General features: G+C 39.6%; 18 non-coding genes across 18 annotated transcripts; all 18 read right to left on the bottom strand.

Moving 5' to 3' along the window:
- Window positions 1-549: 549 nt before the first annotated feature.
- Window positions 550-622, bottom strand: TRNAV-CAC (transfer RNA valine (anticodon CAC)). The gene has a single exon. It is a non-coding gene; the product is annotated as a tRNA-Val (tRNA).
- Window positions 623-922: 300 nt separating this feature from the next.
- TRNAP-UGG (transfer RNA proline (anticodon UGG)) lies at window positions 923-994 on the bottom strand. The gene has a single exon. It is a non-coding gene; the product is annotated as a tRNA-Pro (tRNA).
- Window positions 995-3169: 2175 nt separating this feature from the next.
- TRNAV-CAC (transfer RNA valine (anticodon CAC)) lies at window positions 3170-3242 on the bottom strand. The gene has a single exon. It is a non-coding gene; the product is annotated as a tRNA-Val (tRNA).
- Window positions 3243-3542: 300 nt separating this feature from the next.
- Window positions 3543-3614, bottom strand: TRNAP-UGG (transfer RNA proline (anticodon UGG)). Its single transcript has one exon. It is a non-coding gene; the product is annotated as a tRNA-Pro (tRNA).
- A 2103-nt stretch (window positions 3615-5717) lies between these two features.
- On the bottom strand, window positions 5718-5790 carry TRNAV-CAC (transfer RNA valine (anticodon CAC)). Its single transcript has one exon. It is a non-coding gene; the product is annotated as a tRNA-Val (tRNA).
- Window positions 5791-8730: 2940 nt separating this feature from the next.
- On the bottom strand, window positions 8731-8802 carry TRNAP-UGG (transfer RNA proline (anticodon UGG)). Its single transcript has one exon. It is a non-coding gene; the product is annotated as a tRNA-Pro (tRNA).
- A 2115-nt stretch (window positions 8803-10917) lies between these two features.
- On the bottom strand, window positions 10918-10990 carry TRNAV-CAC (transfer RNA valine (anticodon CAC)). Its single transcript has one exon. It is a non-coding gene; the product is annotated as a tRNA-Val (tRNA).
- A 300-nt stretch (window positions 10991-11290) lies between these two features.
- Window positions 11291-11362, bottom strand: TRNAP-UGG (transfer RNA proline (anticodon UGG)). Its single transcript has one exon. It is a non-coding gene; the product is annotated as a tRNA-Pro (tRNA).
- A 2131-nt stretch (window positions 11363-13493) lies between these two features.
- On the bottom strand, window positions 13494-13566 carry TRNAV-CAC (transfer RNA valine (anticodon CAC)). Its single transcript has one exon. It is a non-coding gene; the product is annotated as a tRNA-Val (tRNA).
- A 300-nt stretch (window positions 13567-13866) lies between these two features.
- TRNAP-UGG (transfer RNA proline (anticodon UGG)) lies at window positions 13867-13938 on the bottom strand. Its single transcript has one exon. It is a non-coding gene; the product is annotated as a tRNA-Pro (tRNA).
- Window positions 13939-16101: 2163 nt separating this feature from the next.
- On the bottom strand, window positions 16102-16174 carry TRNAV-CAC (transfer RNA valine (anticodon CAC)). The gene has a single exon. It is a non-coding gene; the product is annotated as a tRNA-Val (tRNA).
- Window positions 16175-16474: 300 nt separating this feature from the next.
- On the bottom strand, window positions 16475-16546 carry TRNAP-UGG (transfer RNA proline (anticodon UGG)). The gene has a single exon. It is a non-coding gene; the product is annotated as a tRNA-Pro (tRNA).
- Window positions 16547-18658: 2112 nt separating this feature from the next.
- TRNAV-CAC (transfer RNA valine (anticodon CAC)) lies at window positions 18659-18731 on the bottom strand. Its single transcript has one exon. It is a non-coding gene; the product is annotated as a tRNA-Val (tRNA).
- Window positions 18732-19031: 300 nt separating this feature from the next.
- On the bottom strand, window positions 19032-19103 carry TRNAP-UGG (transfer RNA proline (anticodon UGG)). Its single transcript has one exon. It is a non-coding gene; the product is annotated as a tRNA-Pro (tRNA).
- A 2588-nt stretch (window positions 19104-21691) lies between these two features.
- Window positions 21692-21763, bottom strand: TRNAP-UGG (transfer RNA proline (anticodon UGG)). Its single transcript has one exon. It is a non-coding gene; the product is annotated as a tRNA-Pro (tRNA).
- A 2151-nt stretch (window positions 21764-23914) lies between these two features.
- On the bottom strand, window positions 23915-23987 carry TRNAV-CAC (transfer RNA valine (anticodon CAC)). The gene has a single exon. It is a non-coding gene; the product is annotated as a tRNA-Val (tRNA).
- Window positions 23988-24287: 300 nt separating this feature from the next.
- TRNAP-UGG (transfer RNA proline (anticodon UGG)) lies at window positions 24288-24359 on the bottom strand. The gene has a single exon. It is a non-coding gene; the product is annotated as a tRNA-Pro (tRNA).
- A 2183-nt stretch (window positions 24360-26542) lies between these two features.
- TRNAV-CAC (transfer RNA valine (anticodon CAC)) lies at window positions 26543-26615 on the bottom strand. The gene has a single exon. It is a non-coding gene; the product is annotated as a tRNA-Val (tRNA).
- Between the last annotated feature and the right edge of the window lie 33 nt (window positions 26616-26648).

Raw genomic sequence — 26648 nt, 5'->3', positions numbered from 1 at the left:
CCCTGAATTGATACTTATTATATACAGCCTGTAAGATAGTGAAAAATGCAGGCTAGGAAAGGAGATGCAAATATCAATGTATTAGAAAAATACATAAAGAGGAGTGATTTGCTTTTATTCATTCAAGGCTAGAAAAAATCAACATACTATTGCAAGCATTCATACACCACCAAATAGAAATAAACAATTCTGACATTAAACGTAAAGGTGACGATGCATTTGTATCATCACCTTGAGAAGGGTCACCGAGGAATTGAGCCCAGGGCTTCTGCACTTAAACACCAGAAACACTCCACTAAACTAAGATGCCTGTTGGTGCCAACAATTCCCAAAGTTAATGCATGTTCTAGGTGAGCAATGAACAGAATGCAGGGCTCTTTTCAAAGCGAGGTCTGTGAATCAACAGATACATCCACATGCCAATTACTTTAGTGTTTTTAAGAGAATTCACTTTCTTGGAACGAGTCTGCATGAAACCATCTTCAGGGCCTGGACAATTTCATGGCAAAACGGCACCTCTCAACATTGCAGCCAAGACAATATAACAACTGTTTCTGCCCGGTTTCGAACCGGGGACCTTTCGCGTGTGAGGCAAACGTGATAACCACTACACTACAGAAACAGATGTCTACAGTTGATTCTTCTGTGATGAAACTTCTCAAAACAGGCTATTCCAAGGGCCTCTGGTTTTAGATTTCTTTCATGCAACCTTCCCAGACAGCCCTAGCTGAACGCTTGTATATGCCATGCAAGTTCAGCATTTTTGCAAAATGCTTAAAGAGAAATGTTTCCTATTTGCTCAGGCAGGGCAAGGTTAAAAGCATGAGACTCTAGCAAATATTCATCCACTACTGCAAAGAGAAAATTGATATTGGCTTTGAAATGCATACTTCAATACTACTTTAAAAAAGCACCAATGAAAGGGCTCGTCCGGGATTTGAACCCGGGACCTCTCGCACCCAAAGCGAGAATCATACCCCTAGACCAACGAGCCTTCGAAAGACCCGCACCTCTGAAAAGCTAATACCAGCTCTAAGCACGCAATGAAGATCATGCTGGGGACTTTTTCATGCTTGGTCTGTGAATACACATGAAATTCAGTGTCAACTTACCCTTTCTCAAATGATATCACTATCATTTATAAGTGTCCCCTTTTATTTTGTCCCAGCATTGGACACGTCTTACAGGAAGTCAGCACTTATTTATCTATTTCTGCAGTGGCTAGACCCTAAAGAGAAAGAATAAAAAGCTGTTCATAACAACATAAGAAACACATGTTGCATTTTTTCTCAAATGCTTATTCCCTTTGTGCAAATCGGAATGCCAAGCTGAATAACTGGGCCACAGATTCTGGCTAATTATCTTTCCCTTGAATGCAAGTAGCAATAAAAACTGCCTAATGCAGGACTAAAGCATTCCTTGCAAGCCTCTAACATCATAACATAACTGAGCTGCTGGTAGCAAGCTAAGCAATACCTTCCCAAAATGAGAAGTACATGTGCTAATCCGCTCAATCAGCGCTCGATCAGGCTCGATCAGGCGAGATATAGAAAAGGTGGAAAGGGTCCAAATGGCTGTCCCTTCCTTTTTAGGGTGGGTCCTTCTGACTATCATAGGATTGCTTGTACGAGTGGCCAGGGTCAGAGAAAAAACTTTCAACCCTTCTCAGTGTTCTATCCAGAAGCAGGCATTTTCTGTGCCTTTAATTTCAGGCTTTTCCCAGCAGTCTCTGTTCTGCCTATGTAAATTAACAAAAGCAGTGCTTATTCATCACTTACTCTAATGTCCTTACTGTCCAGAAAGCTCTGCCTAAGTATGCTTTTTTTCTTTTTCAGTGAAATTCTAAATGTTTTTTCTGCCCAGTCTATGGCAGTAGAATGCTGCTTATGATGCCACATTTTGTTGAATCACCAAGGTACAACTACAGAGGAATATATGAGTCTGAACGACATGGAACTCTTAGCTAACACATCACAATGTGTGATGCTTGCCAACCAAGCACTAGATTCTGGAGCGCTGATGATCAGAACATTCTGCTCCTGAAGGAAAGGAAAGACAGCTTGATGGAAAATAAAGTCTCAGTTTATATTAACGCTCTCTCTCTCCCAATATCTATCTATCTATCTATCTATCTATCTATCTATCTATCTATCTATCTATCTATCTATCTATCTATCTATCTATCTATCTATCTATCTATCTATCTATCTATCTATCTATCTATCTATCTATCTATCTATCTATCTATCTATCTATCTATCTATCTATCTATCTATCTATCTATCTATCTATCTTTATATATGGATACCTGCGTACACATACATATAGATATGCCATGCATTCCTTTAGATTTGTTCCAACCTCTTACCATTTATTTGAGAATCCCTACTTTTCAAGTGACTGCAAATGAAGTCATTTCCGGCACTTTTTGGCCGGTGCAAGGTAACAAAAACACATGACAACTTTTAATAAAAATCATTGGTCTCTTTATTAATGCGCACTGTCAAACATGGGGCTTTCACACGTCAGGTAAACATGATAACCAATATACAACAGAAGCAGATGTAGATTGCTTATCAATGCCGGGATAGAACAGTTGTGAATTGAGTAGAAGAAGGGCCCCTGAATTGATACTTATTATATACAGCCTGTAAGATAGTGAAAAATGCAGGCTAGGAAAGGAGATGCAAATATCAATGTATTAGAAAAATACATAAAGAGGAGTGATTTGCTTTTATTCATTCAAGGCTAGAAAAAATCAACATACTATTGCAAGCATTCATACACCACCAAATAGAAATAAACAATTCTGACATTAAACGTAAAGGTGATGATGCATTTGTATCATCACCTTGAGAAGGGTCACCGAGGAATTGAGCCCAGGGCTTCTGCACTTAAACACCAGAAACACTCCACTAAACTAAGATGCCTGTTGGTGCCAACAATTCCCAAAGTTAATGCATGTTCTAGGTGAGCAATGAACAGAATGCAGGGCTCTTATGAAAGCGAGGTCAGTGAATCAACAGATACATCCACATGCCAATTACTTTAGTGTTTTTAAGAGAATTCACTTTCTTGGAACGAGTCTGCATGAAACCATCTTCAGGGCCTGGACAATTTCATGGCAAAACGGCACCTCTCAACATTGCAGCCAAGACAATATAACAACTGTTTCTGCCCGGTTTCGAACCGGGGACCTTTCGCGTGTGAGGCAAACGTGATAACCACTACACTACAGAAACAGATGTCTACAGTTGATTCTTCTGTGATGAAACTTCTCAAAACAGGCTATTCCAAGGGCCTCTGGTTTTAGATTTCTTTCATGCAACCTTCCCAGACAGCCCTAGCTGAACGCTTGTATATGCCATGCAAGTTCAGCATTTTTGCAAAATGCTTAAAGAGAAATGTTTCCTATTTGCTCAGGCAGGGCAAGGTTAAAAGCATGAGACTCTAGCAAATATTCATCCACTACTGCAAAGAGAAAATTGATATTGGCTTTGAAATGCATACTTCAATACTACTTTAAAAAAGCACCAATGAAAGGGCTCGTCCGGGATTTGAACCCGGGACCTCTCGCACCCAAAGCGAGAATCATACCCCTAGACCAACGAGCCTTCGAAAGACCCGCACCTCTGAAAAGCTAATACCAGCTCTAAGCACGCAATGAAGATCATGCTGTAGACTTTTTCATGCTTGGTCTGTGAATACACATGAAATTCAGTGTCAACTTACCCTTTCTCAAATGATATCACTATCATTTATAAGTGTCCCCTTTTATTTTGTCCCAGCATTGGACACGTCTTACAGGAAGTCAGCACTTATTTATCTATTTCTGCAGTGGCTAGACCCTAAAGAGAAAGAATAAAAAGCTGTTCATAACAACATAAGAAACACATGTTGCATTTTTTCTCAAATGCTTATTCCCTTTGTGCAAATCGGAATGCCAAGCTGAATAACTGGGCCACAGATTCTGGCTAATTATCTTTCCCTTGAATGCAAGTAGCAATAAAAACTGCCTAATGCAGGACTAAAGCATTCCTTGCAAGCCTCTAACATCATAACATAACTGAGCTGCTGGTAGCAAGCTAAGCAATACCTTCCCAAAATGAGAAGTACATGTGCTAATCCGCTCAATCAGCGCTCGATCAGGCTCGATCAGGCGAGATATAGAAAAGGTGGAAAGGGTCCAAATGGCTGTCCCTTCCTTTTTAGGGTGGGTCCTTCTGACTATCATAGGATTGCTTGTACGAGTGGCCAGGGTCAGAGAAAAAACTTTCAACCCTTCTCAGTGTTCTATCCAGAAGCAGGCATTTTCTGTGCCTTTAATTTCAGGCTTTTCCCAGCAGTCTCTGTTCTGCCTATGTAAATTAACAAAAGTAGTGCTTATTCATCACTTACTCTAATGTCCTTACTGTCCAGAAAGCTCTGCCTAAGTATGCTTTTTTTCTTTTTCAGTGAAATTCTAAATGTTTTTTCTGCCCAGTCTATGGCAGTAGAATGCTGCTTATGATGCCACATTTTGTTGAATCACCAAGGTACAACTACAGAGGAATATATGAGTCTGAACGACATGGAACTCTTAGCTAACACATCACAATGTGTGATGCTTGCCAACCAAGCACTAGATTCTGGAGCGCTGATGATCAGAACATTCTGCTCCTGAAGGAAAGGAAAGACAGCTTGATGGAAAATAAAGTCTCAGTTTATATTAACGCTCTCTCTCTCCGAATATCTATCTATCTATCTATCTATCTATCTATCTATCTATCTATCTATCTATCTATCTATCTATCTATCTATCTATCTATCTATCTATCTATCTATCTATCTATCTATCTATCTTTATATATGGATACCTGCGTACACATACATATAGATATGCCATGCATTCCTTTAGATTTGTTCCAACCTCTTACCATTTATTTGAGAATCCCTACTTTTCAAGTGACTGCAAATGAAGTCATTTCCGGCACTTTTTGGCCGGTGCAAGGTAACAAAAACACATGACAACTTTTAATAAAAATCATTGGTCTCTTTATTAATGCGCACTGTCAAACATGGGGCTTTCACACGTCAGGTAAACATGATAACCAATATACAACAGAAGCAGATGTAGATTGCTTATCAATTCCGGGATAGAACAGTTGTGAATTGAGTAGAAGAAGGGCCCCTGAATTGATACTTATTATATACAGCCTGTAAGATAGTGAAAAATGCAGGCTAGGAAAGGAGATGCAAATATCAATGTATTAGAAAAATACATAAAGAGGAGTGATTTGCTTTTATTCATTCAAGGCTAGAAAAAATCAACATACTATTGCAAGCATTCATACACCACCAAATAGAAATAAACAATTCTGACATTAAACGTAAAGGTGATGATGCATTTGTATCATCACCTTGAGAAGGGTCACCGAGGAATTGAGCCCAGGGCTTCTGCACTTAAACACCAGAAACACTCCACTAAACTAAGATGCCTGTTGGTGCCAACAATTCCCAAAGTTAATGCATGTTCTAGGTGAGCAATGAACAGAATGCAGGGCTCTTATGAAAGCGAGGTCAGTGAATCAACAGATACATCCACATGCCAATTACTTTAGTGTTTTTAAGAGAATTCACTTTCTTGGAACGAGTCTGCATGAAACCATCTTCAGGGCCTGGACAATTTCATGGCAAAACGGCACCTCTCAACATTGCAGCCAAGACAATATAACAACTGTTTCTGCCCGGTTTCGAACCGGGGACCTTTCGCGTGTGAGGCAAACGTGATAACCACTACACTACAGAAACAGATGTCTACAGTTGATTCTTCTGTGATGAAACTTCTCAAAACAGGCTATTCCAAGGGCCTCTGGTTTTAGATTTCTTTCATGCAACCTTCCCAGACAGCCCTAGCTGAACGCTTGTATATGCCATGCAAGTTCAGCATTTTTGCAAAATGCTTAAAGAGAAATGTTTCCTATTTGCTCAGGCAGGGCAAGGTTAAAAGCATGAGACTCTAGCAAATATTCATCCACTACTGCAAAGAGAAAATTGATATTGGCTTTGAAATGCATACTTCAATACTACTTTAAAAAAGCACCAATGAAAGGGCTCGTCCGGGATTTGAACCCGGGACCTCTCGCACCCAAAGTGAGAATCATACCCCTAGACCAACGAGCCTTCGAAAGACCCGCACCTCTGAAAAGCTAATACCAGCTCTAAGCACGCAATGAAGATCATGCTGGGGACTTTTTCATGCTTGGTCTGTGAATACACATGAAATTCAGTGTCAACTTACCCTTTCTCAAATGATATCACTATCATTTATAAGTGTCCCCTTTTATTTTGTCCCAGCATTGGACACGTCTTACAGGAAGTCAGCACTTATTTATCTATTTCTGCAGTGGCTAGACCCTAAAGAGAAAGAATAAAAAGCTGTTCATAACAACATAAGAAACACATGTTGCATTTTTTCTCAAATGCTTATTCCCTTTGTGCAAATCGGAATGCCAAGCTGAATAACTGGGCCACAGATTCTGGCTAATTATCTTTCCCTTGAATGCAAGTAGCAATAAAAACTGCCTAATGCAGGACTAAAGCATTCCTTGCAAGCCTCTAACATCATAACATAACTGAGCTGCTGGTAGCAAGCTAAGCAATACCTTCCCAAAATGAGAAGTACATGTGCTAATCCGCTCAATCAGCGCTCGATCAGGCTCGATCAGGCGAGATATAGAAAAGGTGGAAAGGGTCCAAATGGCTGTCCCTTCCTTTTTAGGGTGGGTCCTTCTGACTATCATAGGATTGCTTGTACGAGTGGCCAGGGTCAGAGAAAAAACTTTCAACCCTTCTCAGTGTTCTATCCAGAAGCAGGCATTTTCTGTGCCTTTAATTTCAGGCTTTTCCCAGCAGTCTCTGTTCTGCCTATGTAAATTAACAAAAGCAGTGCTTATTCATCACTTACTCTAATGTCCTTACTGTCCAGAAAGCTCTGCCTAAGTATGCTTTTTTTCTTTTTCAGTGAAATTCTAAATGTTTTTTCTGCCCAGTCTATGGCAGTAGAATGCTGCTTATGATGCCACATTTTGTTGAATCACCAAGGTACAACTACAGAGGAATATATGAGTCTGAACGACATGGAACTCTTAGCTAACACATCACAATGTGTGATGCTTGCCAACCAAGCACTAGATTCTGGAGCGCTGATGATCAGAACATTCTGCTCCTGAAGGAAAGGAAAGACAGCTTGATGGAAAATAAAGTCTCAGTTTATATTAACGCTCTCTCTCTCCCAATATCTATCTATCTATCTATCTATCTATCTATCTATCTATCTATCTATCTATCTATCTATCTATCTATCTATCTATCTATCTATCTATCTATCTATCTATCTATCTATCTATCTATCTATCTATCTATCTATCTATCTATCTATCTATCTATCTATCTATCTATCTATCTATCTATCTATCTATCTATCTATCTATCTATCTATCTTTATATATGGATACCTGCGTACACATACATATAGATATGCCATGCATTCCTTTAGATTTGTTCCAACCTCTTACCATTTATTTGAGAATCCCTACTTTTCAAGTGACTGCAAATGAAGTCATTTCCGGCACTTTTTGGCCGGTGCAAGGTAACAAAAACACATGACAACTTTTAATAAAAATCATTGGTCTCTTTATTAATGCGCACTGTCAAACATGGGGCTTTCACACGTCAGGTAAACATGATAACCAATATACAACAGAAGCAGATGTAGATTGCTTATCAATGCCGGGATAGAACAGTTGTGAATTGAGTAGAAGAAGGGCCCCTGAATTGATACTTATTATATACAGCCTGTAAGATAGTGAAAAATGCAGGCTAGGAAAGGAGATGCAAATATCAATGTATTAGAAAAATACATAAAGAGGAGTGATTTGCTTTTATTCATTCAAGGCTAGAAAAAATCAACATACTATTGCAAGCATTCATACACCACCAAATAGAAATAAACAATTCTGACATTAAACGTAAAGGTGATGATGCATTTGTATCATCACCTTGAGAAGGGTCACCGAGGAATTGAGCCCAGGGCTTCTGCACTTAAACACCAGAAACACTCCACTAAACTAAGATGCCTGTTGGTGCCAACAATTCCCAAAGTTAATGCATGTTCTAGGTGAGCAATGAACAGAATGCAGGGCTCTTATGAAAGCGAGGTCAGTGAATCAACAGATACATCCACATGCCAATTACTTTAGTGTTTTTAAGAGAATTCACTTTCTTGGAACGAGTCTGCATGAAACCATCTTCAGGGCCTGGACAATTTCATGGCAAAACGGCACCTCTCAACATTGCAGCCAAGACAATATAACAACTGTTTCTGCCCGGTTTCGAACCGTGGACCTTTCGCGTGTGAGGCAAACGTGATAACCACTACACTACAGAAACAGATGTCTACAGTTGATTCTTCTGTGATGAAACTTCTCAAAACAGGCTATTCCAAGGGCCTCTGGTTTTAGATTTCTTTCATGCAACCTTCCCAGACAGCCCTAGCTGAACGCTTGTATATGCCATGCAAGTTCAGCATTTTTGCAAAATGCTTAAAGAGAAATGTTTCCTATTTGCTCAGGCAGGGCAAGGTTAAAAGCATGAGACTCTAGCAAATATTCATCCACTACTGCAAAGAGAAAATTGATATTGGCTTTGAAATGCATACTTCAATACTACTTTAAAAAAGCACCAATGAAAGGGCTCGTCCGGGATTTGAACCCGGGACCTCTCGCACCCAAAGCGAGAATCATACCCCTAGACCAACGAGCCTTCGAAAGACCCGCACCTCTGAAAAGCTAATACCAGCTCTAAGCACGCAATGAAGATCATGCTGGGGACTTTTTCATGCTTGGTCTGTGAATACACATGAAATTCAGTGTCAACTTACCCTTTCTCAAATGATATCACTATCATTTATAAGTGTCCCCTTTTATTTTGTCCCAGCATTGGACACGTCTTACAGGAAGTCAGCACTTATTTATCTATTTCTGCAGTGGCTAGACCCTAAAGAGAAAGAATAAAAAGCTGTTCATAACAACATAAGAAACACATGTTGCATTTTTTCTCAAATGCTTATTCCCTTTGTGCAAATCGGAATGCCAAGCTGAATAACTGGGCCACAGATTCTGGCTAATTATCTTTCCCTTGAATGCAAGTAGCAATAAAAACTGCCTAATGCAGGACTAAAGCATTCCTTGCAAGCCTCTAACATCATAACATAACTGAGCTGCTGGTAGCAAGCTAAGCAATACCTTCCCAAAATGAGAAGTACATGTGCTAATCCGCTCAATCAGCGCTTGATCAGGCTCGATCAGGCGAGATATAGAAAAGGTGGAAAGGGTCCAAATGGCTGTCCCTTCCTTTTTAGGGTGGGTCCTTCTGACTATCATAGGATTGCTTGTACGAGTGGCCAGGGTCAGAGAAAACACTTTCAACCCTTCTCAGTGTTCTATCCAGAAGCAGGCATTTTCTGTGCCTTTAATTTCAGGCTTTTCCCAGCAGTCTCTGTTCTGCCTATGTAAATTAACAAAAGTAGTGCTTATTCATCACTTACTCTAATGTCCTTACTGTCCAGAAAGCTCTGCCTAAGTATGCTTTTTTTCTTTTTCAGTGAAATTCTAAATGTTTTTTCTGCCCAGTCTATGGCAGTAGAATGCTGCTTATGATGCCACATTTTGTTGAATCACCAAGGTACAACTACAGAGGAATATATGAGTCTGAACGACATGGAACTCTTAGCTAACACATCACAATGTGTGATGCTTGCCAACCAAGCACTAGATTCTGGAGCGCTGATGATCAGAACATTCTGCTCCTGAAGGAAAGGAAAGACAGCTTGATGGAAAATAAAGTCTCAGTTTATAGTAACGCTCTCTCTCTCCCAATATCTATCTATCTATCTATCTATCTATCTATCTATCTATCTATCTATCTATCTATCTATCTATCTATCTATCTATCTATCTATCTATCTATCTATCTATCTATCTATCTATCTATCTATCTATCTTTATATATGGATACCTGCGTACACATACATATAGATATGCCATGCATTCCTTTAGATTTGTTCCAACCTCTTACCATTTATTTGAGAATCCCTACTTTTCAAGTGACTGCAAATTAAGTCATTTCCGGCACTTTTTGGCCGGTGCAAGGTAACAAAAACACATGACAACTTTTAATAAAAATCATTGGTCTCTTTATTAATGCGCACTGTCAAACATGGGGCTTTCACACGTCAGGTAAACATGATAACCAATATACAACAGAAGCAGATGTAGATTGCTTATCAATGCCGGGATAGAACAGTTGTGAATTGAGTAGAAGAAGGGCCCCTGAATTGATACTTATTATATACAGCCTGTAAGATAGTGAAAAATGCAGGCTAGGAAAGGAGATGCAAATATCAATGTATTAGAAAAATACATAAAGAGGAGTGATTTGCTTTTATTCATTCAAGGCTAGAAAAAATCAACATACTATTGCAAGCATTCATACACCACCAAATAGAAATAAACAATTCTGACATTAAACGTAAAGGTGATGATGCATTTGTATCATCACCTTGAGAAGGGTCACCGAGGAATTGAGCCCAGGGCTTCTGCACTTAAACACCAGAAACACTCCACTAAACTAAGATGCCTGTTGGTGCCAACAATTCCCAAAGTTAATGCATGTTCTAGGTGAGCAATGAACAGAATGCAGGGCTCTTATGAAAGCGAGGTCAGTGAATCAACAGATACATCCACATGCCAATTACTTTAGTGTTTTTAAGAGAATTCACTTTCTTGGAACGAGTCTGCATGAAACCATCTTCAGGGCCTGGACAATTTCATGGCAAAACGGCACCTCTCAACATTGCAGCCAAGACAATATAACAACTGTTTCTGCCCGGTTTCGAACCGGGGACCTTTCGCGTGTGAGGCAAACGTGATAACCACTACACTACAGAAACAGATGTCTACAGTTGATTCTTCTGTGATGAAACTTCTCAAAACAGGCTATTCCAAGGGCCTCTGGTTTTAGATTTCTTTCATGCAACCTTCCCAGACAGCCCTAGCTGAACGCTTGTATATGCCATGCAAGTTCAGCATTTTTGCAAAATGCTTAAAGAGAAATGTTTCCTATTTGCTCAGGCAGGGCAAGGTTAAAAGCATGAGACTCTAGCAAATATTCATCCACTACTGCAAAGAGAAAATTGATATTGGCTTTGAAATGCATACTTCAATACTACTTTAAAAAAGCACCAATGAAAGGGCTCGTCCGGGATTTGAACCCGGGACCTCTCGCACCCAAAGCGAGAATCATACCCCTAGACCAACGAGCCTTCGAAAGACCCGCACCTCTGAAAAGCTAATACCAGCTCTAAGCACGCAATGAAGATCATGCTGGGGACTTTTTCATGCTTGGTCTGTGAATACACATGAAATTCAGTGTCAACTTACCCTTTCTCAAATGATATCACTATCATTTATAAGTGTCCCCTTTTATTTTGTCCCAGCATTGGACACGTCTTACAGGAAGTCAGCACTTATTTATCTATTTCTGCAGTGGCTAGACCCTAAAGAGAAAGAATAAAAAGCTGTTCATAACAACATAAGAAACACATGTTGCATTTTTTCTCAAATGCTTATTCCCTTTGTGCAAATCGGAATGCCAAGCTGAATAACTGGGCCACAGATTCTGGCTAATTATCTTTCCCTTGAATGCAAGTAGCAATAAAAACTGCCTAATGCAGGACTAAAGCATTCCTTGCAAGCCTCTAACATCATAACATAACTGAGCTGCTGGTAGCAAGCTAAGCAATACCTTCCCAAAATGAGAAGTACATGTGCTAATCCGCTCAATCAGCGCTCGATCAGGCTCGATCAGGCGAGATATAGAAAAGGTGGAAAGGGTCCAAATGGCTGTCCCTTCCTTTTTAGGGTGGGTCCTTCTGACTATCATAGGATTGCTTGTACGAGTGGCCAGGGTCAGAGAAAAAACTTTCAACCCTTCTCAGTGTTCTATCCAGAAGCAGGCATTTTCTGTGCCTTTAATTTCAGGCTTTTCCCAGCAGTCTCTGTTCTGCCTATGTAAATTAACAAAAGCAGTGCTTATTCATCACTTACTCTAATGTCCTTACTGTCCAGAAAGCTCTGCCTAAGTATGCTTTTTTTCTTTTTCAGTGAAATTCTAAATGTTTTTTCTGCCCAGTCTATGGCAGTAGAATGCTGCTTATGATGCCACATTTTGTTGAATCACCAAGGTACAACTACAGAGGAATATATGAGTCTGAACGACATGGAACTCTTAGCTAACACATCACAATGTGTGATGCTTGCCAACCAAGCACTAGATTCTGGAGCGCTGATGATCAGAACATTCTGCTCCTGAAGGAAAGGAAAGACAGCTTGATGGAAAATAAAGTCTCAGTTTATATTAACGCTCTCTCTCTCCCAATATCTATCTATCTATCTATCTATCTATCTATCTATCTATCTATCTATCTATCTATCTATCTATCTATCTATCTATCTATCTATCTATCTATCTATCTATCTATCTATCTATCTATCTATCTATCTATCTATCTATCTATCTTTATATATGGATACCTGCGTACACATACATATAGATATGCCATGCATTCCTTTAGATTTGTTCCAACCTCTTACCATTTATTTGAGAATCCCTACTTTTCAAGTGACTGCAAATGAAGTCATTTCCGGCACTTTTTGGCCGGTGCAAGGTAACAAAAACACATGACAACTTTTAATAAAAATCATTGGTCTCTTTATTAATGCGCACTGTCAAACATGGGGCTTTCACACGTCAGGTAAACATGATAACCAATATACAACAGAAGCAGATGTAGATTGCTTATCAATGCCGGGATAGAACAGTTGTGAATTGAGTAGAAGAAGGGCCCCTGAATTGATACTTATTATATACAGCCTGTAAGATAGTGAAAAATGCAGGCTAGGAAAGGAGATGCAAATATCAATGTATTAGAAAAATACATAAAGAGGAGTGATTTGCTTTTATTCATTCAAGGCTAGAAAAAATCAACATACTATTGCAAGCATTCATACACCACCAAATAGAAATAAACAATTCTGACATTAAACGTAAAGGTGATGATGCATTTGTATCATCACCTTGAGAAGGGTCACCGAGGAATTGAGCCCAGGGCTTCTGCACTTAAACACCAGAAACACTCCACTAAACTAAGATGCCTGTTGGTGCCAACAATTCCCAAAGTTAATGCATGTTCTAGGTGAGCAATGAACAGAATGCAAGGCTCTTATGAAAGCGAGGTCAGTGAATCAACAGATACATCCACATGCCAATTACTTTAGTGTTTTTAAGAGAATTCACTTTCTTGGAACGAGTCTGCATGAAACCATCTTCAGGGCCTGGACAATTTCATGGCAAAACGGCACCTCTCAACATTGCAGCCAAGACAATATAACAACTGTTTCTGCCCGGTTTCGAACCGGGGACCTTTCGCGTGTGAGGCAAACGTGATAACCACTACACTACAGAAACAGATGTCTACAGTTGATTCTTCTGTGATGAAACTTCTCAAAACAGGCTATTCCAAGGGCCTCTGGTTTTAGATTTCTTTCATGCAACCTTCCCAGACAGCCCTAGCTGAACGCTTGTATATGCCATGCAAGTTCAGCATTTTTGCAAAATGCTTAAAGAGAAATGTTTCCTATTTGCTCAGGCAGGGCAAGGTTAAAAGCATGAGACTCTAGCAAATATTCATCCACTACTGCAAAGAGAAAATTGATATTGGCTTTGAAATGCATACTTCAATACTACTTTAAAAAAGCACCAATGAAAGGGCTCGTCCGGGATTTGAACCCGGGACCTCTCGCACCCAAAGCGAGAATCATACCCCTAGACCAACGAGCCTTCGAAAGACCCGCACCTCTGAAAAGCTAATACCAGCTCTAAGCACGCAATGAAGATCATGCTGGGGACTTTTTCATGCTTGGTCTGTGAATACACATGAAATTCAGTGTCAACTTACCCTTTCTCAAATGATATCACTATCATTTATAAGTGTCCCCTTTTATTTTGTCCCAGCATTGGACACGTCTTACAGGAAGTCAGCACTTATTTATCTATTTCTGCAGTGGCTAGACCCTAAAGAGAAAGAATAAAAAGCTGTTCATAACAACATAAGAAACACATGTTGCATTTTTTCTCAAATGCTTATTCCCTTTGTGCAAATCGGAATGCCAAGCTGAATAACTGGGCCACAGATTCTGGCTAATTATCTTTCCCTTGAATGCAAGTAGCAATAAAAACTGCCTAATGCAGGACTAAAGCATTCCTTGCAAGCCTCTAACATCATAACATAACTGAGCTGCTGGTAGCAAGCTAAGCAATACCTTCCCAAAATGAGAAGTACATGTGCTAATCCGCTCAATCAGCGCTCGATCAGGCTCGATCAGGCGAGATATAGAAAAGGTGGAAAGGGTCCAAATGGCTGTCCCTTCCTTTTTAGGGTGGGTCCTTCTGACTATCATAGGATTGCTTGTACGAGTGGCCAGGGTCAGAGAAAAAACTTTCAACCCTTCTCAGTGTTCTATCCAGAAGCAGGCATTTTCTGTGCCTTTAATTTCAGGCTTTTCCCAGCAGTCTCTGTTCTGCCTATGTAAATTAACAAAAGTAGTGCTTATTCATCACTTACTCTAATGTCCTTACTGTCCAGAAAGCTCTGCCTAAGTATGCTTTTTTTCTTTTTCAGTGAAATTCTAAATGTTTTTTCTGCCCAGTCTATGGCAGTAGAATGCTGCTTATGATGCCACATTTTGTTGAATCACCAAGGTACAACTACAGAGGAATATATGAGTCTGAACGACATGGAACTCTTAGCTAACACATCACAATGTGTGATGCTTGCCAACCAAGCACTAGATTCTGGAGCGCTGATGATCAGAACATTCTGCTCCTGAAGGAAAGGAAAGACAGCTTGATGGAAAATAAAGTCTCAGTTTATATTAACGCTCTCTCTCTCCGAATATCTATCTATCTATCTATCTATCTATCTATCTATCTATCTATCTATCTATCTATCTATCTATCTATCTATCTATCTATCTATCTATCTATCTATCTATCTATCTATCTATCTATCTATCTATCTATCTATCTATCTATCTATCTATCTATCTATCTATCTATCTATCTATCTTTATATATGGATACCTGCGTACACATACATATAGATATGCCATGCATTCCTTTAGATTTGTTCCAACCTCTTACCATTTATTTGAGAATCCCTACTTTTCAAGTGACTGCAAATTAAGTCATTTCCGGCACTTTTTGGCCGGTGCAAGGTAACAAAAACACATGACAACTTTTAATAAAAATCATTGGTCTCTTTATTAATGCGCACTGTCAAACATGGGGCTTTCACACGTCAGGTAAACATGATAACCAATATACAACAGAAGCAGATGTAGATTGCTTATCAATGCCGGGATAGAACAGTTGTGAATTGAGTAGAAGAAGGGCCCCTGAATTGATACTTATTATATACAGCCTGTAAGATAGTGAAAAATGCAGGCTAGGAAAGGAGATGCAAATATCAATGTATTAGAAAAATACATAAAGAGGAGTGATTTGCTTTTATTCATTCAAGGCTAGAAAAAATCAACATACTATTGCAAGCATTCATACACCACCAAATAGAAATAAACAATTCTGACATTAAACGTAAAGGTGATGATGCATTTGTATCATCACCTTGAGAAGGGTCACCGAGGAATTGAGCCCAGGGCTTCTGCACTTAAACACCAGAAACACTCCACTAAACTAAGATGCCTGTTGGTGCCAACAATTCCCAAAGTTAATGCATGTTCTAGGTGAGCAATGAACAGAATGCAGGGCTCTTATGAAAGCGAGGTCAGTGAATCAACAGATACATCCACATGCCAATTACTTTAGTGTTTTTAAGAGAATTCACTTTCTTGGAACGAGTCTGCATGAAACCATCTTCAGGGCCTGGACAATTTCATGGCAAAACGGCACCTCTCAACATTGCAGCCAAGACAATATAACAACTGTTTCTGCCCGGTTTCGAACCGGGGACCTTTCGCGTGTGAGGCAAACGTGATAACCACTACACTACAGAAACAGATGTCTACAGTTGATTCTTCTGTGATGAAACTTCTCAAAACAGGCTATTCCAAGGGCCTCTGGTTTTAGATTTCTTTCATGCAACCTTCCCAGACAGCCCTAGCTGAACGCTTGTATATGCCATGCAAGTTCAGCATTTTTGCAAAATGCTTAAAGAGAAATGTTTCCTATTTGCTCAGGCAGGGCAAGGTTAAAAGCATGAGACTCTAGCAAATATTCATCCACTACTGCAAAGAGAAAATTGATATTGGCTTTGAAATGCATACTTCAATACTACTTTAAAAAAGCACCAATGAAAGGGCTCGTCCGGGATTTGAACCCGGGACCTCTCGCACCCAAAGCGAGAATCATACCCCTAGACCAACGAGCCTTCGAAAGACCCGCACCTCTGAAAAGCTAATACCAGCTCTAAGCACGCAATGAAGATCATGCTGGGGACTTTTTCATGCTTGGTCTGTGAATACACATGAAATTCAGTGTCAACTTACCCTTTCTCAAATGATATCACTATCATTTATAAGTGTCCCCTTTTATTTTGTCCCAGCATTGGACACGTCTTACAGGAAGTCAGCACTTATTTATCTATTTCTGCAGTGGCTAGACCCTAAAGAGAAAGAATAAAAAGCTGTTCATAACAACATAAGAAACACATGTTGCATTTTTTCTCAAATGCTTATTCCCTTTGTGCAAATCGGAATGCCAAGCTGAATAACTGGGCCACAGATTCTGGCTAATTATCTTTCCCTTGAATGCAAGTAGCAATAAAAACTGCCTAATGCAGGACTAAAGCATTCCTTGCAAGCCTCTAACATCATAACATAACTGAGCTGCTGGTAGCAAGCTAAGCAATACCTTCCCAAAATGAGAAGTACATGTGCTAATCCGCTCAATCAGCGCTCGATCAGGCTCGATCAGGCGAGATATAGAAAAGGTGGAAAGGGTCCAAATGGCTGTCCCTTCCTTTTTAGGGTGGGTCCTTCTGACTATCATAGGATTGCTTGTACGAGTGGCCAGGGTCAGAGAAAAAACTTTCAACCCTTCTCAGTGTTCTATCCAGAAGCAGGCATTTTCTGTGCCTTTAATTTCAGGCTTTTCCCAGCAGTCTCTGTTCTGCCTATGTAAATTAACAAAAGCAGTGCTTATTCATCACTTACTCTAATGTCCTTACTGTCCAGAAAGCTCTGCCTAAGTATGCTTTTTTTCTTTTTCAGTGAAATTCTAAATGTTTTTTCTGCCCAGTCTATGGCAGTAGAATGCTGCTTATGATGCCACATTTTGTTGAATCACCAAGGTACAACTACAGAGGAATATATGAGTCTGAACGACATGGAACTCTTAGCTAACACATCACAATGTGTGATGCTTGCCAACCAAGCACTAGATTCTGGAGCGCTGATGATCAGAACATTCTGCTCCTGAAGGAAAGGAAAGACAGCTTGATGGAAAATAAAGTCTCAGTTTATATTAACGCTCTCTCTCTCCCAATATCTATCTATCTATCTATCTATCTATCTATCTATCTATCTATCTATCTATCTATCTATCTATCTATCTATCTATCTATCTATCTATCTATCTATCTATCTATCTATCTATCTATCTATCTATTATATATGGATACCTGCGTACACATACATATAGATATGCCATGCATTCCTTTAGATTTGTTCCAACCTCTTACCATTTATTTGAGAATCCCTACTTTTCAAGTGACTGCAAATGAAGTCATTTCCGGCACTTTTTGGCCGGTGCAAGGTAACAAAAACACATGACAACTTTTAATAAAAATCATTGGTCTCTTTATTAATGCGCACTGTCAAACATGGGGCTTTCACACGTCAGGTAAACATGATAACCAATATACAACAGAAGCAGATGTAGATTGCTTATCAATGCCGGGATAGAACAGTTGTGAATTGAGTAGAAGAAGGGCCCCTGAATTGATACTTATTATATACAGCCTGTAAGATAGTGAAAAATGCAGGCTAGGAAAGGAGATGCAAATATCAATGTATTAGAAAAATACATAAAGAGGAGTGATTTGCTTTTATTCATTCAAGGCTAGAAAAAATCAACATACTATTGCAAGCATTCATACACCACCAAATAGAAATAAACAATTCTGACATTAAACGTAAAGGTGATGATGCATTTGTATCATCACCTTGAGAAGGGTCACCGAGGAATTGAGCCCAGGGCTTCTGCACTTAAACACCAGAAACACTCCACTAAACTAAGATGCCTGTTGGTGCCAACAATTCCCAAAGTTAATGCATGTTCTAGGTGAGCAATGAACAGAATGCAAGGCTCTTATGAAAGCGAGGTCAGTGAATCAACAGATACATCCACATGCCAATTACTTTAGTGTTTTTAAGAGAATTCACTTTCTTGGAACGAGTCTGCATGAAACCATCTTCAGGGCCTGGACAATTTCATGGCAAAACGGCACCTCTCAACATTGCAGCCAAGACAATATAACAACTGTTTCTGCCCGGTTTCGAACCGGGGACCTTTCGCGTGTGAGGCAAACGTGATAACCACTACACTACAGAAACAGATGTCTACAGTTGATTCTTCTGTGATGAAACTTCTCAAAACAGGCTATTCCAAGGGCCTCTGGTTTTAGATTTCTTTCATGCAACCTTCCCAGACAGCCCTAGCTGAACGCTTGTATATGCCATGCAAGTTCAGCATTTTTGCAAAATGCTTAAAGAGAAATGTTTCCTATTTGCTCAGGCAGGGCAAGGTTAAAAGCATGAGACTCTAGCAAATATTCATCCACTACTGCAAAGAGAAAATTGATATTGGCTTTGAAATGCATACTTCAATACTACTTTAAAAAAGCACCAATGAAAGGGCTCGTCCGGGATTTGAACCCGGGACCTCTCGCACCCAAAGCGAGAATCATACCCCTAGACCAACGAGCCTTCGAAAGACCCGCACCTCTGAAAAGCTAATACCAGCTCTAAGCACGCAATGAAGATCATGCTGGGGACTTTTTCATGCTTGGTCTGTGAATACACATGAAATTCAGTGTCAACTTACCCTTTCTCAAATGATATCACTATCATTTATAAGTGTCCCCTTTTATTTTGTCCCAGCATTGGACACGTCTTACAGGAAGTCAGCACTTATTTATCTATTTCTGCAGTGGCTAGACCCTAAAGAGAAAGAATAAAAAGCTGTTCATAACAACATAAGAAACACATGTTGCATTTTTTCTCAAATGCTTATTCCCTTTGTGCAAATCGGAATGCCAAGCTGAATAACTGGGCCACAGATTCTGGCTAATTATCTTTCCCTTGAATGCAAGTAGCAATAAAAACTGCCTAATGCAGGACTAAAGCATTCCTTGCAAGCCTCTAACATCATAACATAACTGAGCTGCTGGTAGCAAGCTAAGCAATACCTTCCCAAAATGAGAAGTACATGTGCTAATCCGCTCAATCAGCGCTCGATCAGGCTCGATCAGGCGAGATATAGAAAAGGTGGAAAGGGTCCAAATGGCTGTCCCTTCCTTTTTAGGGTGGGTCCTTCTGACTATCATAGGATTGCTTGTACGAGTGGCCAGGGTCAGAGAAAAAACTTTCAACCCTTCTCAGTGTTCTATCCAGAAGCAGGCATTTTCTGTGCCTTTAATTTCAGGCTTTTCCCAGCAGTCTCTGTTCTGCCTATGTAAATTAACAAAAGTAGTGCTTATTCATCACTTACTCTAATGTCCTTACTGTCCAGAAAGCTCTGCCTAAGTATGCTTTTTTTCTTTTTCAGTGAAATTCTAAATGTTTTTTCTGCCCAGTCTATGGCAGTAGAATGCTGCTTATGATGCCACATTTTGTTGAATCACCAAGGTACAACTACAGAGGAATATATGAGTCTGAACGACATGGAACTCTTAGCTAACACATCACAATGTGTGATGCTTGCCAACCAAGCACTAGATTCTGGAGCGCTGATGATCAGAACATTCTGCTCCTGAAGGAAAGGAAAGACAGCTTGATGGAAAATAAAGTCTCAGTTTATATTAACGCTCTCTCTCTCCGAATATCTATCTATCTATCTATCTATCTATCTATCTATCTATCTATCTATCTATCTATCTATCTATCTATCTATCTATCTATCTATCTATCTATCTATCTATCTATCTATCTATCTATCTATCTATCTATCTATCTATCTATCTATCTATCTATCTATCTATCTATCTATCTATCTATCTATCTATCTATCTATCTATCTATCTATCTATCTATCTTTATATATGGATACCTGCGTACACATACATATAGATATGCCATGCATTCCTTTAGATTTGTTCCAACCTCTTACCATTTATTTGAGAATCCCTACTTTTCAAGTGACTGCAAATGAAGTCATTTCCGGCACTTTTTGGCCGGTGCAAGGTAACAAAAACACATGACAACTTTTAATAAAAATCATTGGTCTCTTTATTAATGCGCACTGTCAAACATGGGGCTTTCACACGTCAGGTAAACATGATAACCAATATACAACAGAAGCAGATGTAGATTGCTTATCAATGCCGGGATAGAACAGTTGTGAATTGAGTAGAAGAAGGGCCCCTGAATTGATACTTATTATATACAGCCTGTAAGATAGTGAAAAATGCAGGCTAGGAAAGGAGATGCAAATATCAATGTATTAGAAAAATACATAAAGAGGAGTGATTTGCTTTTATTCATTCAAGGCTAGAAAAAATCAACATACTATTGCAAGCATTCATACACCACCAAATAGAAATAAACAATTCTGACATTAAACGTAAAGGTGATGATGCATTTGTATCATCACCTTGAGAAGGGTCACCGAGGAATTGAGCCCAGGGCTTCTGCACTTAAACACCAGAAACACTCCACTAAACTAAGATGCCTGTTGGTGCCAACAATTCCCAAAGTTAATGCATGTTCTAGGTGAGCAATGAACAGAATGCAGGGCTCTTATGAAAGCGAGGTCAGTGAATCAACAGATACATCCACATGCCAATTACTTTAGTGTTTTTAAGAGAATTCACTTTCTTGGAACGAGTCTGCATGAAACCATCTTCAGGGCCTGGACAATTTCATGGCAAAACGGCACCTCTCAACATTGCAGCCAAGACAATAGCCAAGACAATATAACAACTGTTTCTGCCCGGTTTCGAACCGGGGACCTTTCGCGTGTGAGGCAACCGTGATAACCACTACACTACAGAAACAGATGTCTACAGTTGATTCTTCTGTGATGAAACTTCTCAAAACAGGCTATTCCAAGGGCCTCTGGTTTTAGATTTCTTTCATGCAACCTTCCCAGACAGCCCTAGCTGAACGCTTGTATATGCCATGCAAGTTCAGCATTTTTGCAAAATGCTTAAAGAGAAATGTTTCCTATTTGCTCAGGCAGGGCAAGGTTAAAAGCATGAGACTCTAGCAAATATTCATCCACTACTGCAAAGAGAAAATTGATATTGGCTTTGAAATGCATACTTCAATACTACTTTAAAAAAGCACCAATGAAAGGGCTCGTCCGGGATTTGAACCCGGGACCTCTCGCACCCAAAGCGAGAATCATACCCCTAGACCAACGAGCCTTCGAAAGACCCGCACCTCTGAAAAGCTAATACCAGCTCTAAGCACGCAATGAAGATCATGCTGGGGACTTTTTCATGCTTGGTCTGTGAATACACATGAAATTCAGTGTCAACTTACCCTTTCTCAAATGATATCACTATCATTTATAAGTGTCCCCTTTTATTTTGTCCCAGCATTGGACACGTCTTACAGGAAGTCAGCACTTATTTATCTATTTCTGCAGTGGCTAGACCCTAAAGAGAAAGAATAAAAAGCTGTTCATAACAACATAAGAAACACATGTTGCATTTTTTCTCAAATGCTTATTCCCTTTGTGCAAATCGGAATGCCAAGCTGAATAACTGGGCCACAGATTCTGGCTAATTATCTTTCCCTTGAATGCAAGTAGCAATAAAAACTGCCTAATGCAGGACTAAAGCATTCCTTGCAAGCCTCTAACATCATAACATAACTGAGCTGCTGGTAGCAAGCTAAGCAATACCTTCCCAAAATGAGAAGTACATGTGCTAATCCGCTCAATCAGCGCTCGATCAGGCTCGATCAGGCGAGATATAGAAAAGGTGGAAAGGGTCCAAATGGCTGTCCCTTCCTTTTTAGGGTGGGTCCTTCTGACTATCATAGGATTGCTTGTACGAGTGGCCAGGGTCAGAGAAAAAACTTTCAACCCTTCTCAGTGTTCTATCCAGAAGCAGGCATTTTCTGTGCCTTTAATTTCAGGCTTTTCCCAGCAGTCTCTGTTCTGCCTATGTAAATTAACAAAAGCAGTGCTTATTCATCACTTACTCTAATGTCCTTACTGTCCAGAAAGCTCTGCCTAAGTATGCTTTTTTTCTTTTTCAGTGAAATTCTAAATGTTTTTTCTGCCCAGTCTATGGCAGTAGAATGCTGCTTATGATGCCACATTTTGTTGAATCACCAAGGTACAACTACAGAGGAATATATGAGTCTGAACGACATGGAACTCTTAGCTAACACATCACAATGTGTGATGCTTGCCAACCAAGCACTAGATTCTGGAGCGCTGATGATCAGAACATTCTGCTCCTGAAGGAAAGGAAAGACAGCTTGATGGAAAATAAAGTCTCAGTTTATATTAACGCTCTCTCTCTCCGAATATCTATCTATCTATCTATCTATCTATCTATCTATCTATCTATCTATCTATCTATCTATCTATCTATCTATCTATCTATCTATCTATCTATCTATCTATCTATCTATCTATCTATCTATCTATCTATCTATCTATCTATCTATCTATCTATCTATCTATCTTTATATATGGATACCTGCGTACACATACATATAGATATGCCATGCATTCCTTTAGATTTGTTCCAACCTCTTACCATTTATTTGAGAATCCCTACTTTTCAAGTGACTGCAAATGAAGTCATTTCCGGCACTTTTTGGCCGGTGCAAGGTAACAAAAACACATGCCAACTTTTAATACAAATCATTGGTCTCTTTATTAACGCGCACTGTCAAACATGGGGCTTTCACACGTCAGGTAAACATGATAACCAATACACAACAGAAGCAGATGTAGATTGCTTATCAATGCCAGGATAGAATAGTTGTGAATTGAGTAATAGAAGGGCCCCTGAATTGATACTTATTATATACAGCCTGTAAGATAGTGAAAAATGCAGGCTAGGAAAGGAGATGCAAATATCAATGTATTAGAAAAATACATAAAGAGGAGTGATTTGCTTTTATTCATTCAAGGCTAGAAAAAATCAACATACTATTGCAAGCATTCATACACCACCAAATAGAAATAAACAATTCTGACATTAAACGTAAAGGTGACGATGCATTTGTATCATCACCTTGAGAAGGGTCACCGAGGAATTGAGCCCAGGGCTTCTGCACTTAAACACCAGAAACACTCCACTAAACTAAGATGCCTGTTGGTGCCAACAATTCCCAAAGTTAATGCATGTTCTAGGTGAGCAATGAACAGAATGCAGGGCTCTTATGAAAGCGAGGTCTGTGAATCAACAGATACATCCACATGCCAATTACTTTAGTGTTTTTAAGAGAATTCACTTTCTTGGAATGAGTCTGCATGAAACCATCTTCAGGGCCTGGACAATTTCATGGCAAAATGGCACCTCTCAACATTGCAGCCAAGACAATATAACAACTGTTTCTGCCCGGTTTCGAACCGGGGACCTTTCGCGTGTGAGGCGAACGTGATAACCACTACACTACAGAAACAGATGTCTACAGTTGATTCTTCTGTGATGAAACTTCTCAAAACAGGCTATTCCAAGGGCCTCTGGTTTTAGATTTCTTTCATGCAACCTTCCCAGACAGCCCTAGCTGAACGCTTGTATATGCCATGCAAGTTCAGCATTTTTGCAAAATGCTTAAAGAGAAATGTTTCCTAATTGCTCAGGCAGGGCAAGGTTAAAAGCATGAGACTCTAGCAAATATTCACCCACTACTGCAAAGAGAAAATTGATATTGGCTTTGAAATGCATACTTCAATACTACTTTAAAAAAGCACCAATGAAAGGGCTCGTCCGGGATTTGAACCCGGGACCTCTCGCACCCAAAGCGAGAATCATACCCCTAGACCAACGAGCCTTCGAAAGGCCTGCACCTCTGAAAAGCTAATACCAGCTCTAAGCACGCAATGAAGATCATGCTGGGGACTTTTTCATGCTTGGTCTGTGAATACACATGAAATTCAGTGTCAACTTACCCTTTCTCAAATGATATCACTATCATTTATAAGTGTCCCCTTTTATTTTGTCCCAGCATTGGACACGTCTTACAGGAAGTCAGCACTTATTTATCTATTTCTGCAGTGGCTAGACCCTAAAGAGAAAGAATAAAAAGCTGTTCATAACAACATAAGAAACACATGTTGCATTTTTTCTCAAATGCTTATTCCCTTTGTGCAAATCGGAATGCCAAGCTGAATAACTGGGTCACAGATTCTGGCTAATTATCTTTCCCTTGAATGCAAGTAGCAATAAAAACTGCCTAATGCAGGACTAAAGCATTCCTTGCAAGCCTCTAACATCATAACATAACTGAGCTGCTGGTAGCAAGCTAAGCAATACCTTCCCAAAATGAGAAGTACATGTGCTAATCCGCTCAATCAGCGCTCGATCAGGCTCGATCAGGCGAGATATAGAAAAGGTGGAAAGGGTCCAAATGGCTGTCCCTTCCTTTTTAGGGTGGGTCCTTCTGACTATCATAGGATTGCTTGTATAAGTGGCCAGGGTCAGAGAAAAAACTTTCAACCCTTCTCAGTGTTCTATCCAGAAGCAGGCATTTTCTGTGCCTTTAATTTCAGGCTTTTCCCAGCAGTCTCTGTTCTGCCTATGTAAATTAACAAAAGCAGTGCTTATTCATCACTTACTCTAATGTCCTTACTGTCCAGAAAGCTCTGCCTAAGTATGCTTTTTTTCTTTTTCAGTGAAATTCTAAATGTTTTTTCTGCCCAGTCTATGGCAGTAGAATGCTGCTTATGATGCCACATTTTGTTGAATCACCAAGGTACAACTACAGAGGAATATATGAGTCTGAACGACATGGAACTCTTAGCTAACACATCACAATGTGTGATGCTTGCCAACCAAGCACTAGATTCTGGAGCGCTGATGATCAGAACATTCTGCTCCTGAAGGAAAGGAAAGACAGCTTGATGGAAAATAAAGTCTCAGTTTATATTAACGCTCTCTCTCTCCGAATATCTATCTATCTATCTATCTATCTATCTATCTATCTATCTATCTATCTATCTATCTATCTATCTATCTATCTATCTATCTATCTATCTATCTATCTATCTATCTATCTATCTATCTATCTATCTATCTATCTATCTATCTATCTATCTATCTATCTATCTATCTATCTATCTATCTATCTATCTATCTATCTTTATATATGGATACCTGCGTACACATACATATAGATATGCCATGCATTCCTTTAGATTTGTTCCAACCTCTTACCATTTATTTGAGAATCCCTACTTTTCAAGTGACTGCAAATGAAGTCATTTCCGGCACTTTTTGGCCGGTGCAAGGTAACAAAAACACATGCCAACTTTTAATACAAATCATTGGTCTCTTTATTAACGCGCACTGTCAAACATGGGGCTTTCACACGTCAGGTAAACATGATAACCAATACACAACAGAAGCAGATGTAGATTGCTTATCAATGCCAGGATAGAATAGTTGTGAATTGAGTAATAGAAGGGCCCCTGAATTGATACTTATTATATACAGCCTGTAAGATAGTGAAAAATGCAGGCTAGGAAAGGAGATGCAAATATCAATGTATTAGAAAAATACATAAAGAGGAGTGATTTGCTTTTATTCATTCAAGGCTAGAAAAAATCAACATACTATTGCAAGCATTCATACACCACCAAATAGAAATAAACAATTCTGACATTAAACGTAAAGGTGACGATGCATTTGTATCATCACCTTGAGAAGGGTCACCGAGGAATTGAGCCCAGGGCTTCTGCACTTAAACACCAGAAACACTCCACTAAACTAAGATGCCTGTTGGTGCCAACAATTCCCAAAGTTAATGCATGTTCTAGGTGAGCAATGAACAGAATGCAGGGCTCTTATGAAAGCGAGGTCTGTGAATCAACAGATACATCCACATGCCAATTACTTTAGTGTTTTTAAGAGAATTCACTTTCTTGGAATGAGTCTGCATGAAACCATCTTCAGGGCCTGGACAATTTCATGGCAAAATGGCACCTCTCAACATTGCAGCCAAGACAATATAACAACTGTTTCTGCCCGGTTTCGAACCGGGGACCTTTCGCGTGTGAGGCGAACGTGATAACCACTACACTACAGAAACAGATGTCTACAGTTGATTCTTCTGTGATGAAAC

This window comes from Lissotriton vulgaris, unplaced genomic scaffold (assembly GCF_964263255.1).
Source record: "Lissotriton vulgaris unplaced genomic scaffold, aLisVul1.2 SCAFFOLD_1545, whole genome shotgun sequence".
NCBI lineage: Eukaryota > Metazoa > Chordata > Amphibia > Caudata > Salamandridae > Lissotriton > Lissotriton vulgaris.
Note: the sequence above shows the minus strand (reverse complement) of the source record. Positions and strands in the feature narration are given on the sequence as shown.